We start from the raw sequence: 11,502 nt of genomic DNA, 5'->3' as shown, positions 1-11,502 counted from the left end.
ACACATTACCAACTTCAGCTGCAGCACAAACCTTGGATGTCTCTAGAGCAGAGCTTCTTTGTGCTCTCAGAAAACACTTCCCAGATTTCATCTCAGTGATGCTGGTCTCTTCTTAATCACCACTAATTTCTTAGCTCCAGCTAACCAGCATCAATTATCCCAGTAGTCCCTTCTATTCTTGACTCTAAAGCCAGAGCCATATGGCCAAAGCTGCTGAGTTCTGCTTCTTGTTGGGACTGGAACATAGTTCCTTTGTTTTATTACCAACTTTCTGTTCTCCAACTCCATTATTTCAAGAGTTTGGCTGTACTGAAACTTGCTCTGTTAGCTAGACCTTGAACTCAGAGATCTGCACGTCTCTGTCTTCTGAATGCTGGGATTAAAGGCATGTACCACCATGACTTAAGCTTTCCTTCACCTAAACTTGCTATGTCCCATGCTGGCCTTGAACCCAGAGATCTGCTTGTCTTTGTCTCTTGGCATTAAAGGTGTGTGCCACCATGCCTGGGCCTAAGCTTTTCATGGTCACTGTTCCTCAAGATCCAGATTAAAAGCCTGTGTGTTCCAGTCTCAAGATCTGGATCACAAATATGCCCTCCATTTCTGGATTGTAGTTTATTCCAGATTAAAAGTCCAAACTATTTCTTGTTCAACAGCAAACAAACAATAAACTTAGCTGGGTGGGATCTTGCCCTGAGATCACGACGCCCTTAAATCCCTTTATCTCCTTGAACACAGGATTCAGCTCCATTTCCCTTCTGGGTCCCCCTTTATTATTACTTGAATGATACATTTTTGTACTTTTTTCTTTTTAAGCTTGCTTTGTTTGATCAGAATGCTCTTCATGAGACTAAACCAGAGAACAAAGTCTCTGCTGGGCATAATGTGAGAGAAGCTGAGAATTCTACTTCTTCATCTGAAGGCCACTAGAAGAAGACTTGCTTTCATGTGGTTAGGAAGAGGGTCTCATTGCCCACACCCACAGTGACACATTTCTTCCAGCAAGGTCACACTTAGTCCAACAAGGCCACTCCTCCTAACAATGCTACTCCCTGGGCCAAGCACATTCAAACCACCACAGTGACCAAGAAGGATTTACCCCATGGCTGCAAGGTTGGCTTAACATTTGAATGTCAATTGATACATCAAGAGGACAAAACACAAACATCATATGACCATTACTCCACATATGAAGAAAAATCATCTGAAAAAAATTCAATGGTCATGATAAGCATATTAGACAAACTCAGAATAAAAGAGGAATCAGTCTTATGAATAGAATAATACAAAGTTCATAACTAGCTTCATACTCAATGGTAAAAAAAAATGGTGCACCCCTTAAGTTTGGGGATGTGATAAAGGTGGCTATTCTTAGCACTGTTATTGTTGTACTGTGCTCATGAGTGTGGCCAGAACAAATAGACAGATAGACAGACAGACAGAAAGAAAGAAAGAAAGAAAGAAAGAAAGAAAGAAAAGAAAAGAAAAGAAAGAAAAAGGAGACGTTATTTTAGTGGGAAAAGAATGACAACAACCACTCTTCATAGATGACCTGACATTAGACAATCATAACTCTAAGAACTTTGTTTAAATTATTTAGAATTACAAAGTTGCAAGATATAAGTTCAATACATAAAAACAAATTGTTCTCTCAGTGAACAAACCCAAAATGAAATTATGAAAAAAAATCCCATTTACAAGAACATCAAAAAGACTAAAATACTTAGAAATAAAATTAACAAAGTCATATAAAATTTATATCCTGAAAACTAAAAACTGCATTGTTCAAATAAATTAAAGACTGTCTGCATAAATATATTTTAAAAGTCCCACATTTGTGGATTGGGAGACAATATTAAGAATTAATAAGATCCCAAACTTACCTGTATGTTTAAAATAATCTCTTTTTTTTTTTTGGATTCTCAGCTGAACTCCTTAGAAATGAGAAATAGGATTCAGCTGAAATTGCTGCAGACCCTGGAAAGACAAAATGATCTTGAAAACTAGAACAAAGCAGACTTCACGCTTATTAAGAATCAGTGGCGAGGGGAAGCACTACCTAACGTGGGTAATTAGAATCCAGAACAAGCCCATGCACTTGTGTTTCACTGACTTGGGACCAAGATCTTGACTTAGTCTCTTTCCTGTTGATGTCATAAAATACTCTGACAAAACAATTGGGGGGGTTATTATTCTCATTCACAGTTATAGACAGGCCATCGCTGTTGGGAAGTAAAGGTAGCAGGCGTGTGGAAGTTCTGGTCGAATCATATTCACAGTCAAGAAGCAGACCATAATCCCAGCTAGAGAATGGTGACACCCAGAGTGGGCAGGTCTTCCCACCTCAATTAACCTACTCAAGATAGACATGCCCACAGGCATGCCCAGAGGCCCATCTCTCAGGTTATTCTAGAGCTCATCAAACTGACAGCTTAGATTAACCATTGAGGTTACTTAGACCATTCAATGGGAAAAGATTAATGTCTTCAAAAACAACAACAGAAAACCCTAGGTAACTGAATACCCCAACCAAGGAGATGAATTCAGAGCCTTGCCTAATACCTCAAACAAAAATTTGAAAGAACCCCAAAGGAACCACAGACCTAGAGGTGAGAACAGAATCTCTCTTCTTTGGCTGGAGTATATACATGGGGGAGTGGTATATCCTGGGGATGTTTATATTGTTTCAGGTAATAAAAATGCTCTAAAAATCAACTATAATGATGGTTATCCATATCCATAAATATTTTAAAAATCATTGCATTGTGCACTTGAAATGTGTAAATTAGATTTCGTATGAGTTATATGTCAATATATTTTTAAATGTTTCAGATTAAATGGAAAAAGCCTGCATATCCTCTAGAGCAGTGATCTCAACCTTCCTAATGCTATGATTCGTTAGTAGAGTTCCTCATGTTGTGGTAACCGCCCCCTAACTGTAAAACTATTTTTGTTGCTACTTCATAATTGTAAGTTTGCTACTAAGCAGTGTCTCAGTTCCTAAGGCCATCAGAAAATACGTATTTGTGATGGTCGTGACCTACACATTGAAAACTGCTGCTCTTGATCATTGATAGTTGGGGACCTGAGAAGAGACATTTCCCATTTTAGCTCTGTCATTTTGTGAATATAAAACTCTGGTCCAGGGAGGGGTATCAAGCAAACCCAAATCACACAGCACATAAAGACTCCAACTTAGAATTGGTCTTTGAGTACCACACAAAGGATTGAGGTTTCAGAGTCTTTAGCTCAGTTTACCCATCATAACATGAAGACTCCCCCTTAACCCTTGTCCATCAAACTCTAGATCTATAACCAAGGTGTGGAAAGCCCAGGGGAGGGGGATTGCTGTGCCCATGGCAGAGTTTAGGGTATCCTCTTCTCCCCAGTGTATCTGAGAGCCCTACCTTGTGTTCCTGCTTCCTGCAACCCCTGCCCAGGGCACCTTGGTAAGGCAGTCTGATGTCTCTCTCCCATGGCATCTCACAGAATCTTTGAGGTCTCCCTTTCATAATGGCTGTGATGGATGGTGAAGCCTGGAAGCACTTTACAACAGGTGACAAACCATCTTTAATTCCTTCTGCGTTCATTAGTGGGGCATTAATTCTGATGGACTTATCTTGGGGTAGAAGGCACATGTGCCATCTTCCAACCATACTACTCATACTGCTTGTTGTCATAACCTGTCCTTTTGGAAAAGCCCCAGAAATTCTGCAGATAATGGTCTTTGCAGTAGCTGGAGGTATGAGTAGGGTGTTAGTATCTCAGTGTCCCACTGATGACATAGTTTTCCTCCTCCCACTGTGTGGCTTCATGGAAGCCATGGGACGCTGTGACGACCCAGTGTCTGTCTGCTCTAATCACACTCTGAGCCACACAACTATGGCTTCCTTTCACATGATGCTCAGGTTCCCCAGACTTCCCTAGTCTGACCTGCAGTCTACAAGAGTTTCCAGTCAATCTCCAAATCCTGAGTCTAGCTTTTCCAAGGGCCTCACTTGGCTACCTGGAAAGGGAATTACCAGGGCACCTGCATGCAGCCATAGCCAATGATTTCCCTCTTTCTTAAAATGTAAAGAAAGGCTTTGTTGACAACAAGAGCACATGGGAGAGGAAAGAGCATGGAGTAGATGAACTGAGGGGCCCCAAAAGCACGGGCTGGACCTAAAAGATCTTTAAAGTAAGCAGAAGTGACAACAGTATTTAATGCCACTATAGGTCTGATAAGATGTCTGACTTGTTGATTACCAGGCTAGGGCCTTCAGCAGATGAACCCCTCTCCAGCAATTCCCAAGGTCCTTATAACCTCAATATTCCTGAAAAAAAAAACCAAGACACGCTCATTCACTCCTGCAGCCCTCAGGTCTGAGCTGCAATGCATGCTCACTGTCATTCTCGGCTGCGAGTTTGTCAGCAACTTTGTGCTCATGCGCACACTGCACACACCCCTTCCTTCCAGTTCCTTCTCCCATTTCTCGTGTGGTCTCACCAACATGATGCTGGGGCCACACACTGAGCTCTGGATACACATCAAGGGTTGCATAGGGGTCCAAGGTTCCACTTATCACAGCAGCGAGGAATGATGTCATGGCAATCAATCTCTGCCTGTGTTAGATGGGGCCTGTGTGTTCATCCACGGTTATCCCTATCACCGTCACAAGAACCCCACTACCTACTGATGAAAAGCCGGGAGTTCTAAGAAAGGGCTGGGGATGCAATTTAGATGATAGTGTGCTTGCCTAGCATGCATACAGCCCTGGGTACAGTCCCAGCACTACACAGTGTGGTGGGGTAAATCTGCAATCTCAGCACTCAGAAGGCAGAAGCAATAGATCCGGATGTTTAAAAGCCATCGTCAGCTGCATAGAGCATTTTACACCTACATAAGAGAGACCCTGTATCAAGAAAAGGGGAAAAGGAAAAAAAAAAACCCAAAATACAGAATTACTGTTTGCCTTTGTTTTTTAGATCAAAATGGTTAGACTGTCCTCTTCTGTGCCAAAACAGAAAAGGAGACAGCAGTGCTGAGGGGTCAAAGCCATTGCTGCCCACTGTACTAGGATATGTATTGTTAAACAGTGTGACCTGTGCAGACAGGAATGGGGACAAGCTGCTAGATCGCCTTGGCTCCTTCTTCCCTATAGCATCCCACTGTCGTGGCTTCTTCAAGGCTGAGGCAGGAGACAGCCCCTGGCCTCTAATTGCTCTCAGTCAAAGACTGTAGCTAACATGTTATTAAATATGTAAATAATATGAAAGCCAGAAGAGAATTAATATTTCATATATAATGAAGTTAAGATGAATTCTCCTGTGCCTAATTTTCTGTTTTTAAACACATAATGCACTGTGGAGTCCAAAGTGATTCATGGTATTTTATATTGGTTAAAGACATTCAGGGTGTGTGCGTGAGGGGGAGGGGGTGTTCTCTGAGGCAGTTTCCAAAATGATTAACTTGAATGTTATTATTACAAATAGGATTTGTTTTTTTAAAAATTAATTCTGTAGTTAATCAGAATGAAAAGCATGAAATGACTTTGCTGGTGGGCCAATATTAAATGAAGAAAGAGTGGGGAGGTACAGGTTAGCAGAGTCTGGAGTCTACAAGACAGGCCAGGAAAGAGATGCGCACAGCACGGCTGGGTGACAACAGGGAGAGGCAGAGAGACCATGTGAATACCATGCCATTCCGAGAAGCACAGCTTTGCCTATGAACAATGGACCCACATATAAAATTGTGGGTACCTGAGGCAAAATTGTCAAAGCACTTGTAGGTTTAGAAGAAGGTATCCATGACTTACCAGTTTGTCACCTCTAGACTGAGGTGCATGGCTTGGGGAAAGCTGCTGACCAGAGAAGGTCGTTCCCTTTCAGTGGCTGGCAAGAGCTGACCTTCCATCCCCAGATGATAAAAGGATGAGCATAAAATCTGCTTGGTCAGGATTTGGGGGATGTAATTTGGCAGGATGAGACAAGAAGCACAAATCCTTCAACCCCAGCACTTATAAGGATCCATCAGAAACAAATAATTAAGGATTGGAAAAATACATTGCTGTAATGATGTTCTCCACAACACTGTCATGTGGGAAAAGATGAGCGAAGCTCCACAGACAGCAGCTAATCACCCAGCCCCACGGTGGAGGCTCTGAGAACAGGGCAGCCATGCAGTCTTTGAAAAATATGACTAGATTTATATATACATTTTTGTTCTGTTAACTCAAAATTTTCAGATTTTTTATTAGTGAGAAGTGAGGCACATGGCAGTGTTCTTTTGGAGATCAGAGAACAGCTCTGTGGGGTCTACACTCTCTGCCTTTTTTGTTGGCTCTGGAAATCAAACCCAGGCTGTAAGGCTTGGGCAGCAAGCATCTTTCCCCACTGGCCAATACAGGTTTTTGTTTTGTGTTTTGTTTTGTTTTAATATTTATCTGAGATTTCACTTAGCATTACAAGAATGAGTCCGTTAAATAGTAACATAAATCACATTTATTTTCTATAATAAGTTATAGAAATATAAGCTTCTACATTAAGTAGCTATATTTTTATAACTACATATAGTTATATGTATACATATATATGCATTTCCCCCAGATCAATGGGGAGAGTATCATAGTCACAAATGTTATTTTTATAAGGATGAGTAAAATATATTTATGCTATAATTGTGGTGTTTCTATAAGAGACAGACATGCATTTACCTGCCAGGGGAGAAGGGAAAGTGGTATGCCAAACTGAGAGTGGGGATTTTTTTCTAGACTAGATGGCTGCTGGGTCAACAGCTGGAGAGAAGCGCCATCATTTTTCTTTTGTCTATATTTTGTGAATTGTTTTGTTTCTGAGACACGATCTCATGTGGCCCACACTAACCTCAAGCTCGTTATGTAGCTAAGGATGATTCTGAACTTTGGATCTTCTGTTTCCACCTCCAGAGTGTTCGGGTTATAGGCAAGTACCATCATGCCTGGCTTCAGAGGTGCTAGGGATCGAACCCAGGGCCTCTTGCAGTCTAAGCAAGTGTTCTATGAGTTCCACCCCCAGCCCTAGATTGCAAACGAACTTCCAGTGCTTCCACACAAAAAACATGGCCTCAGAGGAGCCATTTAGATCTAGTCTTTGCTTCCCCCTTGGCCTTTCACCCCCTCACCCTCAGGGTCTCTCAGTGTGTGCTGTGGAGTGACTAAGAAGGCTACATCACCCCCAGTGTCCCCTACAACTTGAGACCATCGTCAAGGAACTCAGATTCAATCCAAAGCTGGAGCCAGACATATAACTCCAAGAAAGGACCCCACCAAGACCTCTCTGCTCTCCTCTCTGATGGCTAGTGATGCCTTATAGGAGTGCTAGCTCTGAGAGCCAGGATCCCAGTGAGGAGAGACAGGGGTGGACTGAGAGCTGATCTCCAGCACAGGCAACATGACCGGGAACTGAGCCTTTGTTCAGTTGACCCACTACACTGTCTACAAGTTGCTCCAGTGGTAAATCCCAGTCTGACATGGCTGGGCTTCAGGGCAGCCATAGGTGGTGGCTCCATGCTCTGAGACCAGCATCTTGCCACAGTCTGGGATATAAGAGCCTCTATGCTAAGAGCTTGGTAAGAAGGAGAGGGCGAGTGTATGAACATGGGTGGGACCTCCAACATAGGAATACACAAGGGGGCACAGGACTGAGACATGGGGCACACCACTGCCAGATCAGATCATACCTGCCCCAGTGCCTGTCATGTTATGACAGCTATCCATTATGACAGCTACACAGTGTGCCCTCCGGTACTCCTGTACCCCCAGTACTCCTTTTGGCCCCCCGTACACCTTCAAGCCATCCTTATGCCAGTCATTTAGAAACACAAGGAAACATGGAGTGTGTATGTATGTGAGAGAGAAAGAAAGGGTCTCTAAAGCCATTGCCAAGGTCATCACCCCATGCAGGCTGGTACTGAACTCTCCAAGGACTTGCCAATCATCTCTTTGAGCATGCCTGTCAGCCTGGTGGACAGGCAGAAGTGTTCTGGCTACTGTCTGACCTCCCTAGTTGTTCCCTTCCTTCCTCCTTTCTGCGCTGTCAGCTGTTCAAGTCTCAGGGGTAGAGAGAACGGGGGCATTTCTTTCCCCTTACACTTTTGCTCATCTACCTCCCTGGCAGGGGATGCAGGTGGCTCCCTCTGAGTGACAAGCCCTTGTGGGGCTCTACTTGTTGTTTTGCCCTACCTCCCTCTTCCCCTCTGGTCCTATCAGTGTTCAGGACTGTCATGACACCCTACGGCCATCAGTCTGAGGACACCACCATCTTCACAGTGTGGTCAGAACCCCAGTCTTACATCAATGTTTTCCCTCCATTGGAACCATCTAAGTAAGTCGTGGTTTCTGTCAGAGCTCCAGATAGATTTCTGTCCCCTGACACCAGGCTCTGCCTTGGTCACCTATCTTCTGTCTGTGTGACCTGGGGCTTCTTCCCTCAGGTACTTCTTTGTGGGACACTTCCTAGAGCCCTGGTGCTCATCTCTACTCCCCAAAAGGGAAGGCAGGCTGGAGACAGCAGGGATGGTCCTATGAATCTGTCCCTTTACCCTCCTTGTCTGTTCTGCCCTGGCTCATGCCAACCCTGGCTCACACCTTGGGAGCACTTCTTTGATTCTGGCTAACCCCAGAGCTCCAGGGCACCAGGACCCTGGCCAGGAGTCAGAGCCACAGCTTTCTGGGAAGCAACCAGACCAGAGCGGCTGGGAGCAGAGGAGGGCAGGCTTGTTCCCACTTGGCCTCCCTTTGTTTTGTTCTGGTTTCTTCCACAGCTCGTTGTGTCAGATCTTTGTGGTCCTTAAACCAACAATACATGTGGAGCAACAGCCCCCCGGTGACCATCCATCACCTCAGACCTGTCACCTTTGAAAGCCAATCAGCCAGCACTCAGCGCCAGCTCCTGCCACCTGCACACTGCAGCTGAGCAAACACGAGTGACCAGTGCTAACCAGGGTCAGCCCACAACGCCTTCATCTTCCTCCCCTCTGCCTCCCAGGACAAAGGCCCTAAACACCACAGGAAGTACGTCTCTGTTTAGTTTATTAGCTTTGGAAGCTTGGACACTTTGTGCCTGCTCCTGAACTTCTTCTCAACCCTGTTTGGACAGAAAGGCAGCACATCTTCCCTTGGGCTTCTGAAAGGCACCTGGAAAGTGACCATGTGAAGTGAATGTTCCAGTTTGCCTACTATGTGCCTGCCTGCCTCCCCTGTAGTACACACTAAGTCCACCAGGTCCTGGGGGCTGACTGAGTGAGCTTGCATTGAGCAGAGGAAGCCAAGGCTCATAGTAGTCAAGAGACTTCTCCAAAGCCACCCCACACATAAGAATAAGCAGACTTGAGCCTCAATCTCCCTTTATTTTATTATTATTGTTGTTGTTATTTTGTAAATCTAAGATCTCTGTGGTTTTGCTTTGTGTTTACTATAGAGATTTTAAAAACATGTTAACAGGTCCAATTTCCAGTACCTGCTATTTGTATTTTGCCAACCCCTAGCCTCAAAATGTTGAGATTTAAATAAACACTAGCTCTGGGATTTCAACAGAAAAAGTTGATGTCACAATGCGTCTGCAAAGCCCATTCCTTGCTGCAGTTCATCACCTTTATCCTATGCCCTCAAGGTCATAAGCTTCACTCCTCTTTGCAGAGAGGCATTAAAAAGCAGAGGTCAGGGGCTAAGGAGATGGCTCAGTCAGTAAAGTTTTAGCCGAAAAGGCATGAGGACCTGGGTTCAGATCCTCCTGCAAAAAGCTAGGAACCCAGCGTGAATCTGCAAATCCAGAAGTGGGGAGAAAGGCAGAGACAGGACAATTCCTGGGGCCCACTGACCAGCCAATCTAGCTGAATCAGCAAGCTCTTAGTTCACTGAAAGATACTTCTGGCCTCCATGCACATGTGTGTGCACTCAAGCATGAGTGTGTGTGTGTGTGTGTGTGTGTGTGTGTGTGTGTGTGTGTGCGCGCACGCAAGAGAGAGAGCATGCCTGAGATCGTGCACACGTGCACACACACACCCCTGGGGACACTGAAGTTTTGTTGCTCTCTGTGGCCTTGAAGGATCATTGCACCTCTATATAATAAAGCCATGGAGATGAGCTAGATATACTGGGTCCCCTTCCTTGGTCAATTGCATTTGGTTCCTAGGGCTACAGGAACCATGGATGTAATATAAAGCAGATTCTGCCACAGTTCTCAGGGCTACAGATCTAGCCTGGAGGCCAGCAGGGTCACAGAGCTCTAGGAAGACTTACTCCCTCTCTCCCATATGGTGACAGTCACTCAAAACCTTTGACACTGTTTGGCTATGGCATCCTCAAGCCAACCTCAGTGTCCATTGTCACACGGCTTTCACCTGTGAATGTCTAAGTCCATGGCTTGCTCTCTGTGCCTTTGGTCCTTCATTGTCCTTTTCTGACGAGGACACCAGTCATTGGATTCTAGTCCACAGTGACCTAGTGCAATTTCATCTTAAATTGCCTGTGCAAAGCAAGGTCACATGTACAGGTCTGGGTGACCATGAGTATACCACTGTGGCTGTCCATGCCAGCCAGTGTTGAGGACAAACTAAAAGTGGTGCTTTAAAGAAGGAAAGGTTAGCTCATGTTTAAGAGAGTTTGGTTCACAGACTCTTCATCCCAATGCTTCAGGCTTCTGATGAAGCAGGATGCCACAGAGAGTGGGGCATTGTGGCATGAAGCTCTCTTTACCCACCCATAGCAAACTAAAGAGAGGAGGACGTATTAAGGAATAGACTCTGCCCTTCAAAGGACCTTCCTGAACAATCTAATCAACTAGGTCACACTTCCTAACATTTCCACAGCATTTGAATACTGCCACCAGCTGGGGATCATGCTATCAATACATGGGCCCTTGAGGGGACTTTTCATAGTTGGTAGTTTCCCTGGATGATCTCAAGGGTCTCCCCAAGGCTGAGAAGGAAGGTGAGTCTCTGGTGCCATGGGGCTACACACACTTCTCCTAAATCCCGGAGGTCAGGAAGCAGGCCTAGGCTCTAGCTCTTTGGTTTTCTGTTTTTTGTTTGTAATGACTTCTCAAATTATGTGTGTATGTGTGTGCCTGTATGTGCATGTGTGCATGCCACATATGTACAGGCCCCTGTGGAAACCAGAAGAGGTTATAGGTCTTTGTAAACTGTTTGATATAAGTGCTAGGAACCAAGTTCTGTCCTCTGAAAGAGCAGCAGCTCCCCAAACCACTGCACCATCTCTCTAGTTACCTCTGGCGCTTTGGAAAAAGAATCCATTCCAAAGGTGCCGCTCTGCTTCAGGTTTCATCCTCACTAAGGACAGGACCTCCTCCATCTTAGCTCAATCATCCTGCTACTCAGACATCAACACTGGTCATGTCCTCCAATGCACTGAGTCATGTGCTCCACACCCTCCTGTGTGTGTTCTGCTCTGTGATCCTTGCCTTGAGTAATTCCTATCATCCTGTGTAATTACACACACACACACACACACACACACACACACA

At 44.7% G+C, this 11,502-nt stretch overlaps 1 long non-coding RNA gene across 1 annotated transcript in view; it reads right to left on the bottom strand.

Annotated features, from left to right (window-relative positions):
* Nucleotides 1–1,823: 1,823 nt before the first annotated feature.
* Gm31838 overlaps nt 1,824–11,502 on the bottom strand; it is a 33,235-nt gene continuing 23,556 nt past the window's right edge. Inside the window, exon 7 of the long non-coding RNA XR_874416.2 lies at nt 1,824–1,977. This is a non-coding gene — a long non-coding RNA (predicted gene, 31838). The remainder of the gene's footprint in view (nt 1,978–11,502) is intronic.

This window comes from Mus musculus, chromosome 14, assembly GCF_000001635.26.
Source record: "Mus musculus strain C57BL/6J chromosome 14, GRCm38.p6 C57BL/6J".
Classification (NCBI taxonomy): domain Eukaryota; kingdom Metazoa; phylum Chordata; class Mammalia; order Rodentia; family Muridae; genus Mus; species Mus musculus.
Note: the sequence above shows the minus strand (reverse complement) of the source record. Positions and strands in the feature narration are given on the sequence as shown.